This window comes from Mus musculus, chromosome 15, assembly GCF_000001635.26.
Source record: "Mus musculus strain C57BL/6J chromosome 15, GRCm38.p6 C57BL/6J".
In the NCBI taxonomy this organism is placed as follows: domain Eukaryota; kingdom Metazoa; phylum Chordata; class Mammalia; order Rodentia; family Muridae; genus Mus; species Mus musculus.
In genome coordinates, this window is record NC_000081.6 from 5451772 (window position 1) to 5465154 (window position 13383).

The 13383-nt window shown below is 40.9% G+C and overlaps 1 pseudogene; it reads left to right on the forward strand.

Annotated features, from left to right (window-relative positions):
• Gm46496 overlaps positions 1 to 13129 on the forward strand; it is a 117022-nt pseudogene extending 103893 nt beyond the window's left edge.
• Positions 13130 to 13383: the final 254 nt, after the last annotated feature.

Consider the following 13383-nt stretch of genomic DNA (forward strand, 5'->3'; position numbering starts at 1 on the left):
TTTTGTATCGGTATTTATAAGGGAAATTGGTCTGAAGTTCTCTATCTTTGTTGGGTCTTTCTGTTGTTTAGGTATCAGAGTAATGGTAGCTTTATAGAATGAATTGGGTAGAGCACCTTATGCTTCTATATTGGAATAGTTTGTGAAGAACTGGAAATAGATCTTCTTTGAAGGTCTGATAGACATGTGCACTAAACCCATCTGGTCCTGGGCTTTTATTTTTTGGTTGGGAGACTATTAATGAGTGCTTCTATTTCTTTAGGGGATATAGGACTGTTTAGATCATTAACCTGATCCTGATTTAACTTTGGAACCTGGTATCTCTCTAGAAATTTGTCCATTTTGTACAGGTTTTCCAGTTTTGTTGAGTATAGCCTTTTGTAGAAGGATCTGATGTTGTTTTGGATTCCTTCAGGATCTGTTATGTCTCCCTTTTCATTTCTGATTTTGTCAATTAGGATGCTGACCCTGTGCCCTCTAGTGAGTCTGGCTAAAGGTTTATCTATCTTGTTGATTTTCTCAAACAACCAGCTCCTCCTTTGGTTGATTCTTTGAATAGTTCTTCTTTCCACTTTGTTGATATCGCCTCTGAGTTTGATTATTTCCTGCTGTCCACTCCTCTTGGGTGAATTTGCTTCCTTTTGTTCTAGAGCTTTTAGGTGTGTTGTCAAGCTGCTAGTGTGTGCTCTCTCTAGTTTCTTTTTTTGAGGCTTCAGAGCTATGAGTTTTTCTCTTAGGAATGGTTTCATTGTGTCCATAAGTTTGCTTATGTTGTGGCTTCATTTTCATTAAACTCCAAAAAGTCTTTAATTTCTTTTTTTATTCTTTCCTTGACCAAGGTATCATTGAGAAGAGTGTTATTTAGTTTCCATGTGAATGTTAGGTTTCTATTATTTATGTTGTTATTGAAGATCAGCCTTAGTCCATGGTGATCTGATAGGATGCATGGGACAGTTTCAATATTTTTGTATCTGTGGAGTCCTGTTTTTTGATCAATTATATGGTCAATTTTGGAGAAGGTACCATGAGGTGCTGAGAAGTAGGTATATCCTTTTGTTTTAGGATAAAATGTTTTGTAGATATCTGTTAAATCCATTTGTTTCATAACTTCTGTTAGTTTCACTGTGTCCCTGTTTAGTTTCTGTTTCCATGATCTGTCCATTGATGAAAGTGGTGTGTTGAAGTCTCCCAGTATTATCGTGTGAGGTGCAACGTGTGCTTTGAGCTTTAGTATAGTTTCTTTAATGAATGTGGCTGCCCTTGTATTTGGAGCATAGATATTCAGAATTGAGAGTTCCTCTTGGAAGATTTTACCTTTGATGAGTATGAAGTTCCCTCCTTGTCTTTTCTGATAACATTGGGTTGGAAGTTGATTTTATTCGATACTAGAATGGCTACTCCAGCTTGTTTCTTCAGATCATTTGCTTGGAAAATTGTTTTCCAGCCTCTCATTCTGAGGTAGTGTCTGTCTTTTTCCCTGAGATGGGTTTCTTATAAGCAGCAAAATGTTGAGTCCTGTTTGTGTAGCCAGTCTGTTAGTCTATGTCTTTTTATTGGGGAATTGAGTCCATTGATATTAAGAGATATTAAGGAAAAGTAATTGTTGCTTCGTATTATTTTTGTTGTTAGCGTTGGCATTCTGTTCTTGTGGCTGTCTTCTTTTAGGTTTGTTCATGGATTACTTTCTTGCTTTTTTTAGGGTGTAGTTTCTGTCCTTGTGTTATTGTTTTCTCTTTATTATCCTTTGAAGGACTGGATTCATGGAGAGATATTATGTGAATTTGGTTTTGTCGTGGAATACTTTCGTTTCTCCGTCTATGGTAATTGAAAGTTTGGCTGGGCATAGTAGCCTGGGCTGGCATTTGTGTTCTTTTAGCGTTTGTATAACATATTTCCAGGATCTTCTGGCTTTCATAGTGTGTGTTGGAAAATCTGGCGCAATTCTGATAGTCCTGCCTTTATATATTACTTGACCTTTTTCCCTTACTGCTTTTAATATTCTATCTTTATTTAGTGTATTTGTTGTTCTGATTATTATGTACCAGGAGGAATTTCTTTTCTTGTCCAGTCTATTTGGAGTTCTGTAGGCTTCTTGTATGTTCATGGGCATCTCTTTGTTTAGGTTTGGAAAGTTTTTTCTATAATTTTGTTGAAGATATTTGTTGGCCCTTTATGTTGAAAATCTTCATTCTCATCTACTCCTATTATCCGTAGGTTTGGTCTTTTCATTGTGTCCTGAATTTCCTAGATGTTTTGAGTTAGGATCTTTTTGCATTTTGCATTTTCTTTGATTATTGTGCTGATATTCTCTATGGAATCTTCTGCACCTGAGATTCTCTCTTACATCTCTTGTATTCTGATGCTGATGCTGGCATTTATAGTTCCAGATTTTTTTCCTAGGGTTTCTATCTCCAGTGTTGCCTCACTTTGGGTTTTCTTTATTGTGTCTATTTCCCTTTTTAGGTCTAGTATGGTTTTGTTCATTTCCATCCCCTGTTTGGATGTGTTTTCCTGTTTTTCTTTAAGGACTTCTACCTGTTTGGTTGTGTTTTCCTGTTTTTCTTTAAGGACTTGTAACTCTTTAGCAGTGTTCTCCTGTATTTCTTTAAGTGAGTTATTAAAGTCCTTCTTGATGTCCTCTACCATCATCATGAGATATGTTTTTATACCCGAGTCTAGGTTTTCGGGTGTGTTTTGGTGCCCAGTACGGGGTGAGGTGGGAGTGCTGTGTTCTGATGATGGTGAATGGTCTTGGTTTCTGTTAGTTAGTGTCTTATGTTTGCCTTTTGCCATCTGGTAATCTCTGGAGTTAGTTGTTATAGTTGTCTCTGGTTAGAGCTTGTTCCTCTCGTGATTCTGTTAGCCTTTATCAGTAGACCTGGGAGACTAGATCTCTCCTAATTTATAGTGGTCAGAGCACTCTCTTCAGGCAAGCTCTCCTCTTGCAGGGAATGTACACAGATATCTGACATTTGGACCTGCTTCCTGGCAGAAGATGAAGGTCTGAAACAGGGCCTGTCCCAGAAGCTGTGTAGCTTCTGTAGTCCACACTCTCACCTGTGCAGACTTGTCTTGGAGGGACCCAGGAACCAAGATGGCTTCCCCAGGTGCTCTGGCAAAGCCCTCCCAGGTGGGGCAGACACCTCTCCTCTGGCAGGGAAGGTGCCTGGATGTCTGAGCCCTAAATGGCGTCTGCCTCAGAAGCTGTCCTCTAGGGACCTTGGGGTTGTCCACCGACTCAGCATCAAGGGGACCTGTTGCTGGCACAGACCGGAAGGGATTTGTGACCCTGGTCAGGCCGGGTTTTCTGCTTCCCTAATGCTCTCTCAGGTCCCACGTGATTGGATTGGAACAGAAGTTGTGTTCCACTCACCAGAGGTCCTAAGATTGAGTGGAGAGCCTTCTAGAGACCTTGGGGGTGTCCTCCGACTCCACGCCCAGGTGACCCCATCTTAAATAAAGATATGAATTTGAAAGAAAGAAAGGTGGGGTAGCGTATGAGAGGAGTTGGAGAAAGGAAAGGGAAGGGGAAAATGATATAATTATATTATAATCTATGTGTGGTTGTGAGTACATGTGTGTTTGTGTGTGTGTGTGTGTGTGTGTGTGTTTGTGTGTGTGCACAATTTAAAACATGTAGAAAGTAAAAAATATAGCAGCTTAGGTAATTTGAAAATAAAGGCATCCTGAATTTGGACTTATCAAGGGTAGGCTGACCACAAGGTGTGAGAAGTTTACAGTTTTGCATTGGTTGTCTATCAAAATGATGTCATGGGCCACTCCCCCTCCTTCACCTTTTTCTCCCTCTATCTTACTGAGTCCAATTTCTGTTTCTTACCTACTCCTCAGTGTGGGTTATGCCTTGGAATGTGGTCATCCTACCAGGGGTCACATCATTAAAGAAAACTCTCCTGGACTCTCATATCCCTCCTCAATCTCTTTCAAATTATTTTTTCACTAATTGTTTTTATAAGCACATGTATATGTATATGAATATGTATATGTATAGTGTATATATATATATATATATAATGCTACTTATGTATGTTTCAGGGCTGACCACTGGATATGTGATATGTGGTAACTAATTGATGGGCTCATCATTGGAAGACTATTCTCCAGCTCCTAGCTTTCCTCTTTTGTCTGTGGTTCTTTGTGTAAGGTTTATGGGTTTTCTCCATCCACGGTGGCATGTCCATTGGTGCCATCCTTGTTCAACACGACTTTGGCCAGTGATCTAAATATGTGTGCATATATGTATATAAGTACACTGTGGAATTCTATTTACCTGGAAAGAAAAATGAAACCATGAGCTCTGCAAATAAATAAATGTAACTAGAAAAGATCATATTGAGTGACGTAATTCAGACCTTTAAGGTCATAGATTTCATGTTCTCTCTCATTGGAGCTCCTAGTTCCAAATCTTCAGACAGGAGCACATACCCTAGAGTAACTGCAGAAACCAGCAAAGTACAAAGGGACCATTTCTAGGATAGAGGTTGGGGAAAATAGAGAAGGGAAGAACAGGAAGAATTATATTTTAAAGTCAAGTAACCTTTAATATATATAATCAGAGAACTAGCAAATAAAATTGGGCCTCAGTTACTCCTTTGGAATACAAAGATCTTATTTTTAAATCTGCCAGAAATTGATCAGTTTGAGAACAGGATTTCTGTCAGATCTAGCAAAATGCAGCTTGTTTGACATCTGCTGTCAGCTTCAAGATAGATCCTGAGATCCTAGCTGTTCATGTATAGACTTGAACTAACACATGAACACTGTTTTAAGATAATAATCAGTGTTAACTTGACACACTTCAATAGAAAACCACTGCAATGCTAATACCAGGAAAATAAATGCATGTCTAGACTCTGTAAAACAGGAAAGAGAGATTTTTTAAAAAAGTCATAAACACAAAGGCAAGTCACCGACAACATTTAATTATTTTTATTTTGGGACAGGATTTCATGCAGCGTAGGATGTTCTTAAACTCACTGTGTGGCCAAGAATGACCTTGAATTCTTGACCTTCCTCTTTCTGTTTCATGAGTGCTGGAGTTAAATACATAACCCATCACCCCTGGAGCCATACAGGACTAGGGATCCAACCCAGAGGCTCTAATATGCCAGTCAAGCACTGTACACACTGAGATACACTTGTAGCTCTGTGTCTAACCGCTGGCATCTCAACAGCAATAGTAAAGTCTAGATAACCACAAAATCATATTGTCAAGCATGTGAAAGAAAAGAAGTTTGTTTAGAGAAGGGGTTCTCAACCTTCCTAATGCGGCCACCTCATGTTATGGTGACCCCGAACCATAAAATTATTTCAATGCTACTTTGTAACTGCAATTTTGATATTGTTAGCAATCATAATTATCACAAATGCAAGATATCTGATATGAAACACCTGCCACAGGCAGACCAGACAAACCATCTTAAATAATATAAGTTGAATAAAAATGCTTTCAAGAACAATTAAGATGGAGTGTTTTCCCCTAATAGTCACTGATTAAAAAGATATTTTGGAGAAAAGCAAATGGTCGAAAGGAAAATCTGAAATACCTAGAAGAAAGATGAGCTAAGAAAATGGTAACTATGCTACCTTTGAAAACTCACTCTACACACACACACACACACACACACACACACACACACATGTATATTTAAAAATGATTCAAATGTGAGATAGAAAAAGCCTGAACAATAATAATGACCAAAACCTGGAAGCTGTGATTGGAAATTTGTGCTCATGTCTGAATTCACATCTACACATCAGAAATATAACGTGGCATGACTAGGATCTCCGGGTCTACGTCGAGAATGAAGCCAAGAAGTTGAACAGGCTGAGTTCTGCTAGGCTCTGGGGAAAGCACTGCTCCCAAATGAATCAGTGTCTTGGCAAATTTAAGTTCCTCTGTTTGTAGGAATGAAGTCACATTTGTTCATAGGTGGTTGGCCAGGGTTGTTTTCTAGTTTCTAGAAACTATCTTCATGCCTTATCCTGCAGCTTCTTACCTCTTCCAAACAGCTGTAGTTGCCAAGTCTTTTTGCAAGTCTCTGACTTCATTTCTGATTTTGTTCCTAGATATAAAAGATTTATATGCTTCATTCAGATTAGCTACTCAAGCAAATCTTATTTTCTTCCAGTAAAATGTGTCATCTAGTACAATCTAATCCTAGGAGTGAAACTGTCCCTAGTCACAGTCCCAGGAACCAGGCAGGACATAGACACTAAGAAGTAGATTTGTATCTGAACCTTGTGAGGTCAGGTGAAACCTCTGGTCCACAGCAAGCTATTGGCACATAGTTATTAATTCTGAGCTGCATCTAGCTGAAACCCAGTAAAGCACCCTTTCTCACTTAGTAGAAAAGTTATGGTTAACAATACCTTTTTTCTTTTCTCTTTCAATTGTAATATGTTTCCCTTAACCTTTTTAAATAATAAAGTCACCTATCACTAAGATGTTAAGAATTCTGGATAGATGAGTTAAGATGTTTATACTCTTATCAATTTTTTTTTTTTTTAGGAACTCTAAGACACATTGATAGGTGGCAAGATTTACCAACTAAGGCACTTTTATCTTCTATATGACATATTTGTACTCGACATTGTTTAAAGAAATCTATACATATAGATCATTTAATAGCATAGAAACACTAGTAGCAGTTGGCTTGTTCTGAAATCCCATTCTCCCCTTCCAGGCAATAGACCACAGGAAGAGGAGAAGGTTGTTACTACTACAAATAAACTATCTGAAGCCAGACTTCCAGCAAATGGCAGAAGCATCCAAGCAATCATAACCAAAGAGGCGCAGCCATCACAGATTTCTGAGACGCAGTTGAGGACCCTGACCTTCGTTTTGCTCCTCCGTTATAAATCCAGGTGGATGGAGGTGAGACACAAGGTAGTCTGTTGTTTGTTTGTTTTTTTTTAAGACTATTAATATCTGCCTTCTCAGACTTTGAGATCTCTGAATAAAGAGCAACTTAACAACTGAATCCCCATCATTGCTCATTGTCTCCTGTGATAGAGACAACACGCTTTAGTATTCTGGTTGCATATTGTGGTGGTGCTGCCAGAATGCTTCTGGACTTCTAGGCAAATTAACAAGGAGTTTTGATTTCTGCCTAGACTGAGATGCCCCAGAGTTCTGGGCTTGGAAACTCTTTACTGGCTGTCAAGTGACTTGAATTGGGAACTTCCTTTCCTAGGAACCCATCTCTCTGACTTGCTCACTTAACAAATTCAAATCACTGCTATGTCTTTATGTTTTCTGTGTTTTTGTGTTGATGTTGTTGTTTTCTGAGAATGGAGTGAAGTCTTGCTTGGGTAATAACACAGTTTTGATGTTCTACTCTGCTTTTCAATCTGCCATTGAAGTGAACACCTACTCCAGTCACAGAAGAAAAGAAGAGAAGTTGGTAATATTAGCAACATGAGTTTCCATGTCAAGTATCCATTAACTTCACAGCTCTTGTGACCTCTGGGCGGTGCCGGGTGGCAGAACTGAGTCATGCATGGTCCCACTGATAACGGTCATGACATGTTCTGAGCAGCCTGTCTTTGGGGCTTGCTGGAGCTTGATCTCTGAAGAATTTCATCATTATTCTTTTAGTTATTGCTATGCTGGTAGAAGTTCAAAAAAATGGAGAACCAAGGGAGTTGCTTCTGGTCTCCATTTATCCATGCAGCTCTCAGCTCAGTATCATGGTATAATAATTGTTAACACACTGATGGTAGGAAAACTAAGTGTTGAAAGACAATGTTCTACCCAAGACGATGGTGTTGAGAACCTTTCTTGTGGTGGTCATATTGACATTTATGGTGTCACAGATCTTATGTTAGCGGCTTAATTGACTTCTCGTCTCATTACCTAGGTAGTAAGGGTCACAGCCCATCCTCTAATTCCCACTGTGGTCTTCTGCTCTCCACCTCAGCACTGGCCAGCTCGTGGTTATCTGAGTACTGGAAGTCTGTGTGACTGCCATTGCCCTTGTCTTCACCACCCTTATGGACACAGCCATTGGTTTAGGTTACTTGGTTTTTCATTTGGTGCCATGGTGAACCTCATCAACCAGACGTTGTTGTCTTTATTTTTTCATCTTATCTTCATACTGACACCTGTCATGGTTACTTTTATTGGTTAAAAAAAATAAAACTGCATGGTTGACAGGCTTATTTTGATTCCATAAAAAGAAATCTGGGAACCAGGAACTTCTGGAGTTTCCTGACCCTTAGTGTGTGACTTTGGAGAAGCTCTGAGGTCCTTCAGAATCAGCTGTCTTAGCTGTATAAAGGAGGAAGCCCAGTGCAGCGATATCTAACATTCTGTTTTTAATCACAGGATTTTTGTTTTTACCATTTTACTGAAATGATTTAATTGGACAGGCAAAAATCAGTTTACTGTAGTGGAAACAGCTTCCCTATTACCTTTGTGGCTCTGGAGACTGATATAGGTTTTTTCTAAGGCACTGCTATTATATTACTGGGTTGCTCCAGGGCTGTACTTGTTCTCTATTGAAGACCTAGTGCTGGAGTTCCTGAACTATTCAACATTTGCCTGAGGCTTGAAGTTTGGCTAGGGTTTTAGTGGAAGTCATCAAGAGGCTGGACTCAGTAGACAGGAAATGGATTAATTCCTAGCTGTAACTCCATACCATCCAGATTACTTTTGGAAAATACCGTAATCTCTGTGTACCTTTTCTGTATCTTTAAAATACTACTACTACTACTACTACTACTACTACTACTACTACTACTACTACTACTATCTGCTTTGGGGTGTTATTGGGAATATTAAATATGCAAAATATTTGAAACAGTATCTGAAACTGTATAAGTACTAGCTGTTAGAAACCCACAGACAAACATTAGGTGGAGTTTAGGGAAACCTGTGGAAGAGGGGGAGGAGGGATTGTAGGACCTAAAGGGGTCAAAGACACCTCAAGAAAACCCACAGAAACAAGTAACCTGGGCCCATAGGGGGTCACAGAAACTGAACCACCAACCAGGGATCCTGCATGGACCTGATTTAGGCCCTGTGCACATATGTTACAATTGCACAGCTTGACCTTCTTGTGGGACTTCTAACAGTGGGAGAAGGGGCTGTCTCTGACTCTGTTACCTACCTTTAGGTCCTCTTCCCTCTACTAGATGCCTTGCCTAGCCACAATTGAAGAGGTGGCGTCTAATCTTACTACTGTTTGACTGTCATGGCTGGTTGATATCATTGAGGCTGGCTCTTCTCTGAGAGAAATGGAGGAAAAATGGATGGTAGGGAGAGGAGAGGAGGGGAGTAGGCAGGTAAAACCGAGGTTGGGATATAAAATACAATAAAGTTAGCTACTGTTCCTATTGTCTTGAGGGCCTGGCAAAGATTTGCAGGGATTAAGCTTAACAACTATTACTTAACTGGCTGAAGAAGAAAGGGATGCATGGAAGAGTTCCCTGATGTCATACGGTTCCTGTCTTCCAGATTTGTATATACAGAGATTTTCCTGGGCTACCACCACTGAGAACGTAGTTTCTCTCAACAGGACAGCTCAACTTTTTAAACCAACATTTCTGGGGGGGAGGTCAGGAAATATACATCCTTATAAATGACTGATAGGATATTTGTGATCAGGTAAGTTCAAGATGGAAGCAGGAGCACATAACTCTTACACTTCATGTTTGCTTATGAATAAGATTGATTGTTCTGGTCCTGGGCCCCATTCTTTTCTTACTGTACCTCTCTCTTCTCTGTGGTGGCTCTGCTACTTTGGTCCAGGTGCCTGAGGATGTCTGAATACAAGAGACAGTTCCATAACAACTTTACCAAAATTATATATGGCAATATGCAGAGCTCAGCTGTCTGGCATACGAGAATTTTCTTCTGCAGGCAGACTTTGAGTGCTGCAGACCCTCTTGGGTCCCTTGTTTGTGTAGGATGGGTCTCTGGGTGTAGATGGGCAAGGAGTCGGTGGGAATGACAGACAGATGCACACAGGAAATTGTGTAGAATCTGAATGTAATTTGTCAAGTCAAGCATCAAACTTTTTATACAGAAGAATAACAAGAAACCAGGTGAGATACATCCACCGAGTTACAGTGACACAATACAAAAGGAATGTATACATCAAAAGAAGGCGGGGACCAGCCCATTTGCCACTAAGAAGGGAGCCAGGTGTAAAGCTAGTCTATTGTTAAGGCCAAAACCAGGAGTTCTGCTCTAGCAGAACTTCTCATGAATAATGCAATACCACAACCCCCCTATTTCCTAGGCCTTGATAAATTCTTGTATGAGTGTAACTTTGCTGTTCTTTTAAGTATCTGTGGAGAATCTCCATTTGTCAGAAGAATTCACCAACTTGTTTCTAATATTCAATGTAACCTGCTATACCTGGCTGTACTGAAGATTCCTGTCTCAGTAGGATTCCCTAACTTTTACATGGTAAACCCACCCATTAGCTAGGCCATTGTGTGTGAGTGAGACTGGCTACTGCCTAAAGTAAACACTCTGCTGACTAGCCATGAGCTATTTTAGCTCTGTTTTTTGTAATGCTTAATTAGTTTCACAGTCTCTACTAGAAGTAAATTTGAATGTTACTGAATAGGTAGCCTTCTCACTGAATTCCTACTGAATTCCCAGTTTGTCGGCTTCAAGGGTTTTCTGAGATATTGGAACACTGGCAAAGGCTTAGCTATGTCAGAATTCAATCTTAAAAGGCACTTATAATAAGATAATACTAAAAGAGAGCACATGGATCCACACACCAGATTAACTCAGGGATAGGGTATGAGTATACGGGTTATGAGAACGCCAAATTTCCAGGAGGTGAGTTTCTGTGAAACTCTGCCTTGTGAGTACTCCCAGGCCTCTTGGCCTGCCAAGCAAACTTCACTGGAGTATGCATAGCATTTGAGCTTACCTGTTTGTTCTTGGCCTTGTTTCTAGAATAATGGCCTCTGGAAACATGCACTTTCTGAAAGATTTCTGAGTCTGGAAACTTTTTTTTTTTTTTTTTTTTTTGCTGCCCAGTTCACAAAGGAACAACAATATATTTCGAAATGCAAGCTGCTGCCAAGACAGTGGGAATGGGTGGGCAGGGAGAAATGACAAAGCCATGAGAAATGCCAAAGCCACTTGGCTACTTTGCATCATGTGAACCACGATGATGCCCAAGGACAGAAACCAAAATATGCTTCTGTTTAGAGGGCAGCCAGCAGCACTAATTACTAGTGTTATTATTGTTATTATCGTTGTTCCTCTTCTAAAAAATGGAGAGGTAGGTAGCTAGACTATTTCTTACATTAGTTCTGCAGGAAGTGTGTGAAGGCGTGCATGACCCATAATTCAGCCTGCAGTGGCAACTCTCAGCGCTCTTGCATATAATTATTCTACTCAGTTTTGATTTTTCTGAGTTCAGTTTTCTACACCTGGATTGTACTAACAGGAAAGAAACACACATTCATCTGTATATACACATGTATGTACACATGGAATCAAAACCCATGCATAAGAACAGGTTTACGATCATATCATTAGGAAGGATTTGATGAGAGGAAGTTGAAGTCAGGAGAATCCAAGGGAGCAGCAGAGTTCAGCTCTTCATTCCTGGAGAGTAGGTGGAGTCCTTGAATTTGACAGAATTTAGAGATCAACAGATTAGATGTAATTAGAGTCCAGGTCCTTAGGGAAGTGCCAATTTAAACTCTGTAGGTGGGATTGGATGTACTGCAAGTGGAAGAAGAAATGCAACAGTGAGTGCCATAACAAACCAAGCCAAACCTCACCAGAATAAAAACTGAAGCACGGGTTTGTGGGGCTAGACCTTTATTCACCCAGCCAGCCCACTCCTGAAGATTTAGATGACAGATCTGACTTCTCCCAGGAGAGAAGGGAAGCTTCTTGTCATCATCTTCTAAGGCCCCCCTCCCTCCCTCTCTCCCTCCCTCCCTCCCTCCCTCCCTCCCTCCCTCCCTCCCTCCCTCCCTCCCTCCCTCCCTCCCTCCCTTCCTCCCTCCCTCCCCCTCTCTTCCCTTTCTCTTGTCTCCCCCTCTCCCTCTCCTTCCTCCCTCCCCTCTCCCTCTCTTTCAGGCAAAAAAAAAAAAACCAGTTTAAATTGTGTTAGGCAGGGCTATGCCCTCTCCTTCCCTGGCCTCTCTTTCCCCACCAGCTTCCCCCTTAACTACCCTCTCAAGGGAGTTTGGTTTCCATTGTAATTTCAAGAACTATACCCATACGCGAATACACACCCTATACACACATCAATAAACATTAAACTTCACGGAACACATCCACCTTGGCTTGGGCAGTGTGGCCATGGCCAGAGCCGGGGGAAGGGGTGTGTGTGAGCTCTGCACAAGGAGCCTGGGGTGGACAGCAGGAAGGGAAATCGAAAGCACAGCCGGAAACCTGCCAAGGTGGATGTGTTCTGGGAAGACCTGTGTAGCAAGACAGAGAACCTGCTTGGGAGCTATTTCCCCAAGAAGATCTCAGAGTTGGATGCGTTCTTAAAGGAGCCAGCTCTCAATGAAGCCAACCTGAGCAATCTGAAGGCGCCATTGGACATCCCAGTACCTGATCCAGTCAAAGAGAAAGAGAAGGAGGAGCAGAAGAAGCAGTATGAGAAGGAAGAGAACGATGAAAAGAAGAAGGTGGACAAAAATGACAAAGGTCCTCAATGTGGCCCAGTGAACTACAATGAGAAGATCGTGGTCCTCCAGAAACACCTAAAACCTGAGATCAAAGATGCTATTGAGCAACTCAATCTGGTCACTACCTGGTTGCAGCTACAGATACCTCGGATAGAGGATGGGAATAATTTTGGTGTGGCTGTCTGATACCTCGGATAGAGGATGGGAATAATTTTGGTGTGGCTGTCCGGGAAAAGGTGTTTGAGCTGATGACCAGCCTTTGTACCAAGCTGGAAGGCTTCCGCACTCAGATCTCTTAAGTATTTCTCCAAGAGGGGTGATGCAGTGGCCAAAGCAGCCAAGCCAGCCCCACGTGGGTGATTATCGGCAGCTGGTGCATGAGCTGGACAAGATAGAGTACAGGAGATCCGTCTGATGGTCATGGAGATCTGAAATGCTTACGCTGTGTTATATGACATCATCCTGAAGAACTTTGAGAAGCTCAAGAAGCCCCATGGGAAAGCCCCTTCTCTCATTCTGTGATGGTTATAGCAGAAACCTTCCTGTTCTTCACCAGGAACTCTAGACTAGACCTAGTCTTCTTCCTGCTGCGGTTTCTCCCTCACAAATACAATAAATACATAGTTACCAACAAACAAACAAACAAACAATAAACAAACAAACAAAACAAAAACCAAAAAACCCCATTAAACTTTAGAATGCACACAAGAGACAATAAGGTATTTATTCAAGAAAAAATAA